General features: G+C 36.1%; 1 protein-coding gene across 1 annotated transcript in view; it reads right to left on the bottom strand.

Annotated features, from left to right (window-relative positions):
* Positions 1-14,935, bottom strand: part of Pdk1 (Phosphoinositide-dependent kinase 1) — a 118,802-nt gene that overhangs the window by 80,237 nt on the left and 23,630 nt on the right. Inside the window, exon 3 of the mRNA XM_073091415.1 lies at positions 4,592-4,701. The gene's annotated coding sequence lies outside the window, so the exon portion shown is untranslated. The remainder of the gene's footprint in view (positions 1-4,591; positions 4,702-14,935) is intronic.

The following is a 14,935-nucleotide window of genomic DNA, read 5'->3' as shown; positions in this document are numbered from 1 at the left end:
TCGTGTACATACATAAAAAAAAAAGATACCGGCCTAATTGATAACCACCTCCTTTTTGAAGTCGGTTAAAAACTCAAAGGATTAAAAATATCAAAAAATAATCGTTTGAGCGCAACGCCATCGACCTTCTGCGATTAAACTACACGTGTCGTAGGCTGTTTCACGCTGATGACGTCATGATGCACGACACGAGTGCAAAAACACATTTATTTTAGCGATAATATTACAAATCGATAGTGTTTGTTTTCAACCGTACTATCTGATTCAGCGAAACGATAGCTGGCGATTGGAAAAACTTGTAGTACACAGATAAAAAAGAAAATATATATAGGTACACGACTAATACTGACGTTTTCCTTTGAAAAGTCTTTTTACGATTACAAGAACGTCTATGAACTGAATACGGTTAGTGCTCTTAACACAGACCTGTCTTTATATGAATCTTTACCTTATCTTTACTTCGTATATCAGTTCGTATTCTTTTACTCTTATGGCGTCCCGGAGGTCTTCCTAGAACCTATCCTTGCGACCCTCGGGCCTTCGTAGAAGCTTCTTTCCAGTCCGCGTTACTTCAAACTATACATAATATTCGCGAGCTTCAAGAGGCGAAAACGGCCCGGCATTGTCTCATGGAGCTACGATGTGGTCCGTGTTACTTAAAATGTTACTGACCACTACATTTTATATTATTTACGGGTCCGTACCCAAAGGGTAAGGGTAAACGGAACCCTATTACTAAGACTTCGCTGTATGTCCGTCTGTCACGAGTCTCTATCTCTGAAACCGTAAATGATAGACACTTAATTTTTTTACAGATGCATGCATAACGGTGGCCGCTATAGCTATAAATACTAAAAATAAAATAAAGTTAAATATTAAAGGGAGATCCCCTTGGTGAATTATATCTTTATTCGAGGGGCATGGGCCACAACGCTCGAAACAAATTCGTCTTGCGCTAGAAGCGTCCACGTCGAGCGTTAAAACAAATGTATGTGTCCGATCTCATAAGGTCACGAAACAGCGCTGCGAAATTCTACCGAAATTTGTTAACCGACTTAAAAAAGGAGGTGGTTATCAATTCGGCTGGTATATATATATTTTTTTATGTATGTACACGAATTACTCCGCCGTTAGTGGACCGATTCTAATAATTATTTTTTTATTGTGTAGAGACGAGCTGGAAGTTGGTCCCACTTAAATATGGTTAAGATCCATCGAGGGGTTCTGGAGAAAATAAGGAGAACTCCTCCACCCATGTTAATATAAGAGCCATAACTTCGCCGTTTATGAACCTATTTTAACGCCGACTTCAGAAATATGTACTAAACCAACATTTCTTTCAATTATTTTTTACTTTGTAGTGACATAGAAGTCGGTTGTATTTTTTGTTATTTTTTTTTTTTTAATTTGAAGTAATGCTTAAAGGGAATAGAAGTATCTAGCGAGGCGTATGCTTCGTAGTTCCATATACAATACATGAAATACATGATAGATGACATTCTGTCAGATACCATACTTAACCATTCACATGACACGCTGCATAAGATTTTGTACCAGCGACCTTATTTACAGAAGTTAAGAGATACGGCTACCAACCAGCGACCTAAAAAACCACAAACTTTTTACCAGATAACTTTTGACATTGGCATTTACCTATAGTGAATTATGAGGCACATAAAAACCGAAGCGAAATAAGACGGCACATTCGTGACGGTGCTGTGACCCAGACGTTCGACCTTATGCGAAACAACCTTCAGCATTAGCGGAACTCGATATGTAAATATGGCTATGGAGTTATATAACGAGTGGGTCGCGTCCGCCCCGCGAGCCGCCCACACGCCTCCCCGGTGCCCAGCGGCCCCGAGCACCCCCGCGGCTCGCTGCAGGGGCACTGCACCACGACACGACCTCTGCCCTTTCCGCTACCTCCGCATACCACGGAATACCAAGTCGGACGCACACAAATGCCAACCCTCTCTAATGGCACATTGTACGCGAATAAAACGGCCCTTAATGTCAACCATTTGGTGTGGATATTGAACAAATCTCGAAGAGGGGATATTTTATTACAGAATTAATTTTATATTATAGGCACAGTACATGGTATATTTATGCCATGAAGATAAAATGTAATCGTTTTATTTTACGACTATTTATTAATTTAGCGAAAAGGCTGTGCGTGACGAACCACGTGCATTTAAGGTCAGTAGTAGGGATGAACCACTATATTATAGTATCAAAAATATGTTTATTTTATAGTATGTATTTCCTTAGACCACTGAAAACAAAGTTATTTTTGCTATGTCTGAACTCAAAACAGCAACCACCATATAGGTACCTACTGTCTACCGAGGTTCTTATTTTAAAATTTACAATATACGTCATTATAGTGCCTTCACATGAAAAGTCCAGTATGTAGACCTGATACTACTACCCAAGCTAGTTGTATAGAGTAAGAAAGACTTCAACTATTACATTATTGAGGCAAAAATAAACGTGTTATAACATACATATAGGTACACAACGGATGTTAAAAAACCCATCTAAATATTTTAAATCATGCTATCGGACGAATTTAAATAGCGTTAACTTGTGGATATCATGTAGTAGATACAATATTTTTCTCAGAACATGCTTTATCTTGTTTTATATTCGACTATAGCAGCCGGCGGTTTCTATTTAGAGTAAAATCTCACTTGACATTTTAAGATTTATTAAACGATGACCTATTCTGGAATATCTTGTAAGTCATGCAACGCCCACCCTGCCCGCATTACCCACCCAGTGACCTTACAACAGGGATGGCGATCTGAGATCGATTAATCGAATAGATTTATTTTGGACCAAACAAAACAACGGGTTGCACTCCGGGAGTGCCGGCAGAATTAAAAACTTTCTAAACTTAACCTGAATAACAAAATATCTATACTAATATTATAAAGAGGAAATCTTTGTTTGTTTGTTTGATTGTAATGAATAGGCTCAAAAACTACTGGACCGATTTTAAAAATTCTTTCACCATTCGAAGGCTACATTATCCACGAGTAACATAGGCTATATTTTATATGAAATATATTTGATTAATAGATTTTGAGGCGCTACAAAGTTTGCCGGATCAGCTAGTAATAAATAAAACATGAAACTGACACCCATTGACATATATTTTCTATGCTGACACCTGAGGACATGTTGACCTTTGTTGTTTACTTTGCCGTCTTACGAATTTTTGATCAGACCACGTGTCCTAAAGTGAGTTTAACATTTTTTACCCAACACAGCATGTGCACAAAACCGCTAAAGAAGTTGTCACTTAAAAATAACTATTATTTTAATCGATCTCCAATAATGAATCGATTCAGTGAACCGATAATTTATACTAGAAAATCGAAATTAGTTTTTTTCAAATTTGATTGAATATTAACAAATGTGTTATAGACATTTTTTGCTGACGGATACGTATTTCCTTTGGTTCTGACGTCCTTTCTACGCTAGCTTCGCCCCTAAATAGATCGAATATCGATTTTTGAGGAATAGATTTATCACATTTCGATGCGAATCGATTCAAGGATCGATCTTTTTCGGAAAGTATCGCCATCCCTACCTTACAATAAAGGTTCTATTGGAACAAACTGTAATACGATGACAACATTGCGTGGGCAGATCATACTCATTATCTTACCGTACTATTAGTTATTACGTTACCTTTGATCGTAAAAATAGCAATGGTTAAACAATGACTTTGCAAAGTATTTAACTAACCATTGTTCTAAAGACGTTATATTTATCGCGTCATTTCTCGATATGACTTGCGTCAGTTTTTTTTATGATGAATATTAAACGTACTATGTATTGTGTTTCTTGACAGTTTTTATTAGAGATTATGTTCCGTTTTACGTCCCCACTGACGTAAATCCAGTTAATACCGTAAAATCCGCTTCTATGACGTTATCCCGTTAAAATCAATTAAGTTTCTAAGATTAATCTTACAGACATATTACCGTCAAACAAAACAAACACTAATTTTATTGGTATGCGCAGATAAATAAACGAACTGTGTATTGTGTTTCTGCTCCACCGGAGCACATGAGTAGATAACCGACCGGAGTCACTTATCAAGAAGGTTTTAATTAATAAAAACGAGTAAATTAACCTCTAAATATATACAAAAACAGTACAAGGCTCGCAGAGTGCGCAGTTAGTTCGTCACGCGCACCTTGAGCGTGAGCGCCGCACAATAAGGATTCAGTAACCTTAGTACGAGTTTTTACGTTTGCTCGAAAACGTTCAACGTTTACGAATTCGCACACACAGCGCTTCCGTGGACCGTATCGGAATTAAAATTTCGCATTATGAGTTTAAAAAAAATAATAATCAATTGTAACGACATTTAATTTTACAAATATAAATAGAATGCATTTATTTTTACATTTTTAATTTAATTTTGATAGCGTTATAGTTCCGTTTTTGAAACTTATACTGCGGAATTTTTGTGCCAATTGGTCCACGGGGACGCTGAATGAGTGAATTCGTAAACATTGAATGTTTTCGAGCAAACGTAAAATCTCATACTAAGGGTAGAGGTTCAACTTACCAACGATTACGTCGGGCAAACTCTTTTGCGTACAAACTCCGCCAGTTACTCAACTCCACTTTGACTTATATAAGAAGATCGGACGACATCATTCTGTTGTGCAATGTCACCTGAAGATTACATGAAACAATAAACACAGAAAATTAATGATTAATGTAAAGTACAACGCTTTTTAGTCCTACGTATTTGTCTAGCGAACCAATATAATATTTAAAGTAACATTAATTTTACATTAAATATATCACGTGTCAGAATAGGATATTCTACAAATCTTATGTGAGAACACAACTAATATATTCTGATTTGTAGAAAATTACTGTCATGTCAAGAATCATAAAAAGATATTAAGATGTTAATCTACAAAATTAACATGTTTGTAGTATCTACGTTATTCTACAGGTGAATAAACGTCATGTGTAGGAAATATGTGACACCGTAGTAAATATAAAATCCACAACCTCTCCAGATACTTTCGCTGCATTATTGCGAACCACTACAAATAAGTACAAGTCGAAAAAAATGAATGAAAAATTATTCTCGGAGGCGTTCATTAACGGTGCCGTGGGTTGAAAAGTAGGCTTACGCACGGGTAAGAGAATAACCCTATTAACTGCAGCATGCAGGGCACGCCGTCGGCGCCGGGTGACCTGGGGTGGCATTGCGGCGTCGGGGGTGTACGGACGGGGTGTACAACCGACGAGACGGGGCTACGTCATTTACGGCGCCACGTGCACGATCGATAGTGACGTCGTCGCGGGGGCGGGTGGCGGCGGGGGGCGGGGGCGGCAAGGCTGCGCGCGCAGTGAGCGGCCGCCGACCTACTTACGATTACGTTTAGCAGTTTCACGTAGCGTCTACGTAACGCGATCGAACCGCGGGGTGGAAGGACCGCCAGGCTGGGGCACGGCGCATGCGCCCCACGCCGACCCGCCAGACGAGAGCCTGCACAGTGCCCTACATACAATTGACACAACATTTCACAACTTAAAATTACTTCCTATTTTTTGTTATAAATTTAAAAGTCTCCATCACATTAATGTTGAAGAAGGGAAAAGGAAAAATGATCGGAAACGTTTTCCGTTTTAACCATATTCGGTTCATTGACGTAATTGCCTGTTTAGATAGCATAGAACTATGTTATTCCAAGCAGCACGAATTCCGAGAATTAGCTATTTATAAAAACGAAACAACAATAAAATAACATTTAATTAAATTTTTATTGCATTTTCCGGTTAGGTCGCTTTGTGAGTTATATTATTTAAAAATGCTAAACTAAAAATAGCATCGAATAAACAACACAGTCAGCCGTATTTAGCGCAATATGCAACCAGTACATAATAATGCCATTTTCCTCAAGAATACATTACGTAATTATGAAGTTATGTCAATGATTTTAAAATCATTGTTATCTCAGATGTGACATTTGTGATTGACCAAGAGGTCTATGTAAGACGAGAAATAAATCTAATCATATTTGTAGTTGGTGTATGATGGCCATGGGCGTCAGTGACCACATAAACTACATGTCATTTACGAGTACTAATATTCTTCAGTCCAATCCCTACTGTCCTACAGCTAGACACCATTCTGCTCTTAGATTTAGAGAGGTTTAGGAAACAGACCACCGCGCTGGCTAAGCGGCTTGGTAGACTTCAGGCACCCTTCGAAACCTTTTATAAACCCTTACAAGTTTAAGCAAGCGATAATAAATTTCCCAAATGTTTCACGACTTATAAACATCGAATCAAAAGGCTATAACTGCAAATAAACAAAATGAAATCTTGCGCACGTGGACAAACGTGCATTATAATTTATAATGAATTTCACGTGTGCTCTTATATAAAGGTGCAGATCTAAAAATATCTACACTATTATGCACCTATTTATTATCAGCAGGTTTAGTCGTTGGAAAATGTCAGCTTTATCTCATGTTTATATTAACAAAGATTGTCCAAAGATAACAATTAAAAGTTTTACGTTTTACTGCAATGCAAATTTTAATAACACAGATTGATTGATCATAGAATTGCACACTTTATTTGTTAATTGTAGCATGTATGGCAATTGGCCTTACACACCTTACCACACAGAAAATATATTGGAAAATCTTGTGTAGATTACATAGTCCGATACAATATGAATCACAGAACTCGACGATCCTTCATGACGTAGTGAAATTACTTAAATCAATTCAAAAATATTCCATTCAAAATAGATTGTTTACAGAACTCTTTCTGAACGACAATATATCTACCGCCCCTTCACAAGGTGTTTCGTTATGGAGAAGAAGCGGCGAAAGAAACTTTGGTTACTTTGGCTGCAATCCACTTTATGTTTGACTACTGGCCACTGACATCTCCGGAATCATATTAGAATCCTGTGGATTCACCATAATATCTACCTGTGATCAAATTCTAACCACACATTTAACAAATCCTAATGACATTTTGTGATTGGTTACTAGACATAAAGACCTCGTAAAATCTAAATTTGATCAAAATAAACAATTGTAATTTAGAGTAATTATATATGACAAGTTGACAACATAAACTACAATACAAATAAAGTAAAACTATGTTGATATCTTAGATTAGTGTCATTGTCACGGATAGCATTTAAAAGTTATTTATAATTACGTTACACCGCACTTATGAATAATATTCTATTCTGAGAAACATGATAAACGTATTCATTAGTAAACAGATGTTTACGTTGTACACCTTAGCGAAATAGTCATTGTGTCAAGGCCTCAACAAAATGCAAATATGACACAACAACAAAGTAAGCGTATAAAAATAACTTTTAGAATATTTCGTTTGGAAAGAAATTGTTTTGAGAAAAATTTAACACAATATCAACAGTTTTCTATATCACGACAAATAAAAAAGTAATATATATAAAATCGATTAAATAAACAGTATTGAAGACAGCTTCATGGGAATGTAAATTACGTTTAAAATTTTAAATCTTTCTTTAGAAAAGTTGCTTCAAAATTAAGATTTTTTATTATCTAATTGCAAGTACAATTACAAATACAATTTCTATGCAACCCTTATCCTCAAATACATTTAATGACACCTAAAGAACGTTGCCTACTATAAGGGCATCTGATATATTTATAGAGCAGTAGTAAAATTAAAAATTACTACAGAAATGTTGAATAGTAGCTCGTAGCCGTGGCCTACTTCCAAGCGGAGGTTCTACCTCGCGCCTAACCTACAAACAGAGCTAACGTATGTACTCGTACATGCATTAAAGCCACATGTTATCCCCACGATACTGTAAAATAATAGTAAAATCTGTTTGAAAGGTACCATCCTTTTGTGGTTCGACTTCACCGGCACCACCGTCACACGTATTTCTGCTCATTAACAGCTGCTGAGTTCTGGTTTGAAGGGTGTGGTAAGGGAGACATACTTTTCCGAGGCGTTCCAGCTTAGTCCTCAGGGGTAGCGGCGCGGCCACAGCTGCGCCGCTACCTTAGACTTCACATACCTTTGAGATTTTTTTTTGTATATAAATAATCTGTCAGGTCCATGTATGCAGGTTTCCTCACGATGTTTTCCTTCACCGTTTAAGCAAGTGATAATTAATTTCTAATACGCACATCATTTTTGAAAAATCAGTGGTGCGTGCCTGGGATTTGACCCCTCGATCGAGAGGCTTTCTTAACCACTAGGCTATCACTGCTATTAGACATTAGACAGACAGACTCAACAATCACAAATCCATTACCACCTCTAGAAACTCAACTGAAGTAAACTTCAGTTGAGTTAAAAACTCTTAAAACATCTAATTGGAAAAACGAATTGATTTTCAAATTTCATTATTCATCATGAATACTATCAGGGTTATGTAATAAGATACCAGAATATAATGTCGTGTGTCCTAGATAACGTTTATAAATAACAACTTTACCGCAACACAGCCCTCTTAAAGTACAAAACGAGTATTGATGTCGTCTATGTGAGAGTAAATTTCTATAAATAGTTTTGAATATTCATGACTGTTTAACTCCCCTAAACCAATTCGAACCCTGACCTAAAAATCGCTTTTCCGTTTGGTAGGTTAGTATCAGATTGTAGGTATTGGTTACAAAGTATGGTTTAGTGTTTAGTTACATTTAGGCCAATGTGGGTCATTAATTGACGACCCGCGTGGCGCAGCGGTCACCATACCAGTCTGAGTCATCAAGGGCTCCAGTTTATCAAAAAAAAAATCGAAAATCCTTTATTTAAACACAGGAAATTTGATTTTTTTTTTTGGTTAGGTTCTTGGCCAGACAGTATTTGTCTCATCAGTATCTTAAAAGACAAAAGACTATTTAAAATGGTTCAGTAACACTCGAGTTATTCAGGTTGATAACAATCGTGTTTCCCGATTTTCCAGGAAAACTGTCAAATAATCCCTTATGTATTTTATACTAAAACCTTCCTTATAAGATCTGCTTTCAAAAAACATAAACCATCCAAATTGGGTCAGTAGTTTCTGAGAAAATCACGGACATACAAACATACATATATACATACATACCGGTCGAATACAGAATCTCCTTTTTTGAAATCGGTTGTAAAGGCAGTCTACAGTCCACACGACTACAACTCAAGCGACAGTCGCCAAAGCGAGCTCAGCCTAATGCCTCAAGAATCATGTATACCACGAGCTGAGTAGATGTATAGAATGACAGGAAAACATGAGATGTCGTGGTTAAGTTGTCAAACCAGTTGGAGGTACGATTTCCTGTCTTACAACCTATCATAAGTAACTTAGTTTTTGCACGTGACTTCGGTAGTCATATCAAGTTCCAAGTTAAATGTTAATTCCTAAGTTCCACCTAATACCTTACTTAGTAGGTACTTGCTCTACCAGATACTAAGAAAGTATTTCTCTGTTTTACAACCCATCATATGTAACTTAGTTTTTGCACGTGACTTCGGTAACGTATCAAGCTCCAAGTAAAATGATAATTCCTAAATTCCATCGAATACCTTACTTAATACTTGCTCTACCAGATACTAAGTAGTATTTCTTACCAATAACTAATATTAAATTTATTTTAGTTCAACGGTTGCAATATCAATACCTACATCTATTTATTGCCACCGCTGTTAAAACCATTTGCAGCAATATAATAAAATCATTTAATTTTATAATTGAACGATTGAATAATTGAGTATTTAATTAGTCACGTAAATTATCAACCTTAAAAAACTGAACTTTGTATTTCACAAGTTTTAACCGATACTCCGATTGTGGCATCTGAAGATTATCATTATTTAGCTTGGCATTTTAGAAATAAGTTGTATTGCAAAACTTTTACAATCATAACATTAGTTACGTCTTATCAGCGAAGTGATAATGTCTATCGTGTCTAGACCAAAAAATTCGCAAGTCTCAAGTGGATGAAACAACAACAAACTGGTTATCTATGAAATGATACGTGCAAACCACTCCTTAGATAAACAGTTATAATTTTAAATGTACGGTTATATCAAAACTAAAAATATGGATACAATCATTTAACAAAACAAATAATCCTTCCTACATAAAACTTCAAAAGTTGTAGGACTCTCAGTGGTTCGATTCTGGCTGCATCACCGCCATAGCAATTTCTGCTGTCTTGTTTTGGTTAGAGGGGTGTGGTAAGGGAGACATACATTTAGAGGCATTCCAGCTTAGTCCTCAGGGGTAGCGGGCAACTGTGATCGACTTCAAGTAGGATTCTAATCTTATTTAGAATTAATTACAGATGTCCATGGGCGGCAGTAGCCACTCACTATCAGGTATCAGGACTGCATGCTCGTCTGCAACTCTAATATTATAATATTTGCTGTTACATTTTAGATGGAGTCCCGTGGTAGACGGACAGACAACGGAGGTTTAGTAATAGGGTTACGTTTTTACCCTTTGGGTACGGAACCCTAAAAAGCACATGCAAAAATACACGCGAAAAACATAATCATTCCTAGAAAGTCACGTACCAGCCCAATGGATCAGACGGTTAACATACTTTTACATACTAATACAACGATACATTTAAATATTGTTATCAGTAAACCATGATATAATAATTACGTTAGCCACGAATATTACGAATACGTCAAAGTATCTTGGAATTTACGTTGATAATATTAGACTTCTAACCACAACGCAACCGATAGGTTCAATATAGCGGCGAAGAAGGAAAACCAGATTAAAAATGCATTATATAACAGTTTAATTGTTTAAGTAAGGTTTTGCCAGACAATGCAATTAAGATATCGATTAATATAAGTTTGTGACTCGCGGTTAGGATTTTCCATATCGACCCAGTTTTATGGATTGTTCTCATGGCAACATTGTAGGTACGTATGGGAATTATTTTTACCCGACTGCGGTAATGTTTTTCCAGCGTATATACTATCGGTCTTATTCATAAAAAGTTATAGCACACTTATAACGTTGCTATAGTACGATTGTCAAAAAGTGTTATTCATAAACGCATTTTAGGCACTAAACCGTTCTATAAACCTTCTATAACTTATAGAGGCCAGAACCCTACTATAACAGTGCTATAAGGCAAAGATGGCCGACTCTCAACAGCTGATTCGTGATTACTAACCTAATTTGACAATACGTTTTTAATAAATTATGTCAATGTCCATTTTGTATACAAACTTGAAATAATTTATTTTAATATCCGATAAATAACATTATTATATCACTATTTTAAATTACAATGCAAATTTTACAAAGCTTAGATTATTAAAAATCTAGAAAACCGTCCACTTCGAAGAACATTGCACCAAAGAGTGATCTGTTTTCATCAGACTATAGGAAGCGTTATCGCTTTAATAAATCGATAGTAAATTTTATAATTGATCTCGTACGTAATGATCGTAAATTAGATCGCAGAGGTCCTGGTACACCTTCTGAAATACAGGGTTTACTGCCATAAGATATTGCGAATGTTTACAAAACGAAACTTAATTGAATTTAACTTTATATAATTATATCAATATTACATAAAACATTAATATCCAACCAATTTTCACTCCTTTATCTTTTAACAACTTTTGCTTCACATCCCATTTTAACAAATAAAATATTTTTAAATTCGCGGTATTTACAAATACAATGACACTGACATGTGATTTGGTTTTATCGACAACCCATTGACAAGAATGTCAAGACAGAATATTTTTTAGTACGAAATAATGTCATTTAATGATGTTTATCTATGGATATTCGTCAATTTGTTCGCCGAACCTCACTATAATGGCAACATTTTCATTTATAGTTGACTTTAGCGACACATTAGTTATAGAAGGTTTATGGAACGTTTATGAATAAGCAATTTTATACAACGTTTTATAAGCTTATTGAACACTTTAACTAATGAGTGCTTAAAACTTTCTATAAGCATTTTTTATGAATAAGACCGTATGTATATACGCGTATAATATATGTCTTATTCTTTGGCACACTCTATAGTAGGGGAACCCATGATGCTGAATGTGTAGAAACTCGAGCGTCATTGGGACCTATACGATTGTGTAGATTTGAGGTTAGAATGAAGAAATTTTATGATTTAGCTGGGTTTTCTTATTCTCACGATTTGAAAAAAAAAATATGAGAATGTATGAATAATAATGTGTTTTCCTAGAAAAAAAGCCTTTTCCTTCAGTTTGTGATACATTATTATTTCCAAGGAATTCATGCTAATAAGTGACACTATCAGATAGCATCATAATACAGGGTATTTTATTTTTCAAAATGAGTATTTTTTCACTACTTCGACTATGTGGTTATCGGCAGATTATGATGTTTCCCGTTTTCTAGCATTATTTCCTGTATATTAAAGAGAAAATTGACCGCGCTCGAGCATGTCCAGTGATCGATTTTTTTGACTGTGCAAACCCCCGACATAGAAAGTTCATTTATGGTTTAGGATACTCTACAGGGTGTAAGGTATCTCCCACATCTTAGTCTGACGCGCTCGAGATTCTCTCAAAATCCCTTCTTGGGCTCCCCAACTACTACAGCCGAAATGGCTTAACGGACTTTAAATATGAGATGTCATAGAATTCATCTAAATTGCGGTAGTGAAATAGGCATGTTTGTTAAGCATTCGGGTTCATTGTTTTTATAATAACTGTTATCGGAATACGTTATCACAATACGTAATACTAATTATATCAAATCCTATCGCATATTGCAATTTTTGAGATTAATGGGTATGCAAAGCTTAACACACGTTCAAGCAATTCTATATCATACTAATGAATTTACAAAGGCTTAAATTCCAGACCTCTTACTTTTCGATAAGATTAGTTATTAGTTAGAAAGTAAATCTGTAACGGAAAAATGTGAAGAATTTGCATGACTTAAGAGGTCTTCATAATCTTCACAAAAACGTGTAGTGCAATCTGCATATGGTTATGCATGGTTAATTATGGCCAACATCCTCGAATCGCCATTCTGAAACCTCACTACAATTTAATTAACGTTAAATGTATCTTTTAACGTTAATCTTAATATTAACTTTTATTTTTTAACATTAAATGGATATTTAACAGATTTAAATAATTGTTTAATGATAACATTTTGGCATGAGTAATGCAAAAAGGGACAGCCTTCAACGAAACATACAGCTGTTTTAACATATTAATCAAAATTTGACAAATATTCAGGGCAATTTAAATCTAAGAGAGATATGTCTAGTGATGAAAATTCGACCGAATTTTGTATGTGTCTATTTTTTGTGCTGATTACATAGATCCTCGTCAATCGCTTTCAAGTAAAGAAAAACAAATGACAATCAAAAGGGGGAAAAGATACTGAACAATTTCGTCATTTATCCGTAAACGATGACGTGTGTCCCAATTTACTATTACGTAACAGTGCCATGTTGCATCCGAGCACAATACAAGCGGGCTGCGTGCGCACCACGGCACGGCACGGCGCGATCAATACGGGGGACCCAAACAAACTGGCCGCTGCGGCCCGGCGTGGGCAAATGACCTATTTCCACGACCAGGCCACCGGATTCATCTATTATGTCACTCGACATTTTATTCCTTTTCAGCAGTGTTGCGGATAAATGTAAGCATCTGCCGCTACCCACTTTACACCCCCACGATTCACCCACGTGAGTTTCAGCACAATTGTATTCGTGGTAAACATTTTGTTGGAAAGCCTCTAATCGATCGTTAAGTACTGTGGTAGACGGAATAACTTTCTTGTATTACAAAATACGGTCAGATTTGAATCGCAGATTACGAGACTAGTCATAGTAATGATGCGTTAACATTTGAATCCACAAGGGTAGTTAGTATGTATTTAAAAGTCGTCTTGCGGCAAATATTTTCTTTAAAGATACTTCAATGCACATACATATTCATGTTTTGATATGTTTAGAGTGATCACAATTCCGCTCTTCATCCTTAACATAAGGAAATTAATGCGTTACCAGTATATTTAATAGTTTTCCCGGTTCAAATTGTAGAGCAGTTCAAATATTGATGACGTATTTCGACAGGGGTCGGAGGAATGACCTAGATATTGAACGGGAACAGGGAGAACTTATCTGGTGCACTGTAATTGCGCGCCAGTTTGCTCAGAGCTCTGAGTGTCAACTGACTTCATTTAAAGCAGATATTGATAGTAAATGGCGTTGAAATCAAAATGAATAAAAAAACATTTTAACAAAAAGTGGAGTTGGGTGATTTGCAAATTAAGGTATCGATATGCGTTTTGTTGATTTTTATTATACCTATTATAGGAGTAGCCGACGAACATGCCGTCCACCTGATAAGAGGCTCTATGGACAACTGTTATCAATCCCTGATAGGGTTAGATATTCCTACCTGAGATCGGCAACAGATACGCCGCGACCCCTGAGGACTAAGCTGGAACGCCTCTGAAAAGTATGTCTTCCTTACATATATGAGTAGGTAATATTTACCCGGCCACGGAGGGTAATGATTTTCGAACACATTTGTATGTATGTTTGTCATTTTATGGCGTGCAGCTTAAATGGCTTGACAGATTTTAACATATGACGTGTTTTGAGATTTATCCAAATTTTAGTACCATAGGCAATTAAAACGGTGGGTTCTTTGATTATTACGATAATTATCTAGTAAATGTATTTTAGCCTCTCGTGAGTGGTCCGAAGTTCAAATTCCGGGCACGCACCCTTGATTTTTTAAAGTTATGTGCGTACTAGAAATTAATTAGCGCTTTCTTAAACGGTGAAGGAAAATATCGTGAGGAAACTTGCACACTTGAGAGACTAAAAAACATCTTAAAGGTATGTGAAGTCTACTCACTAGTTTTGGATTCTGCTAAATAGCATTTTCT

This window comes from Epargyreus clarus, unplaced genomic scaffold (assembly GCF_041222505.1).
Source record: "Epargyreus clarus isolate Ecla_fem2 unplaced genomic scaffold, WU_Ecla_fem_2.2 ptg000034l, whole genome shotgun sequence".
Classification (NCBI taxonomy): domain Eukaryota; kingdom Metazoa; phylum Arthropoda; class Insecta; order Lepidoptera; family Hesperiidae; genus Epargyreus; species Epargyreus clarus.
This window is presented reverse-complemented; position numbering and strand designations above follow the sequence as displayed.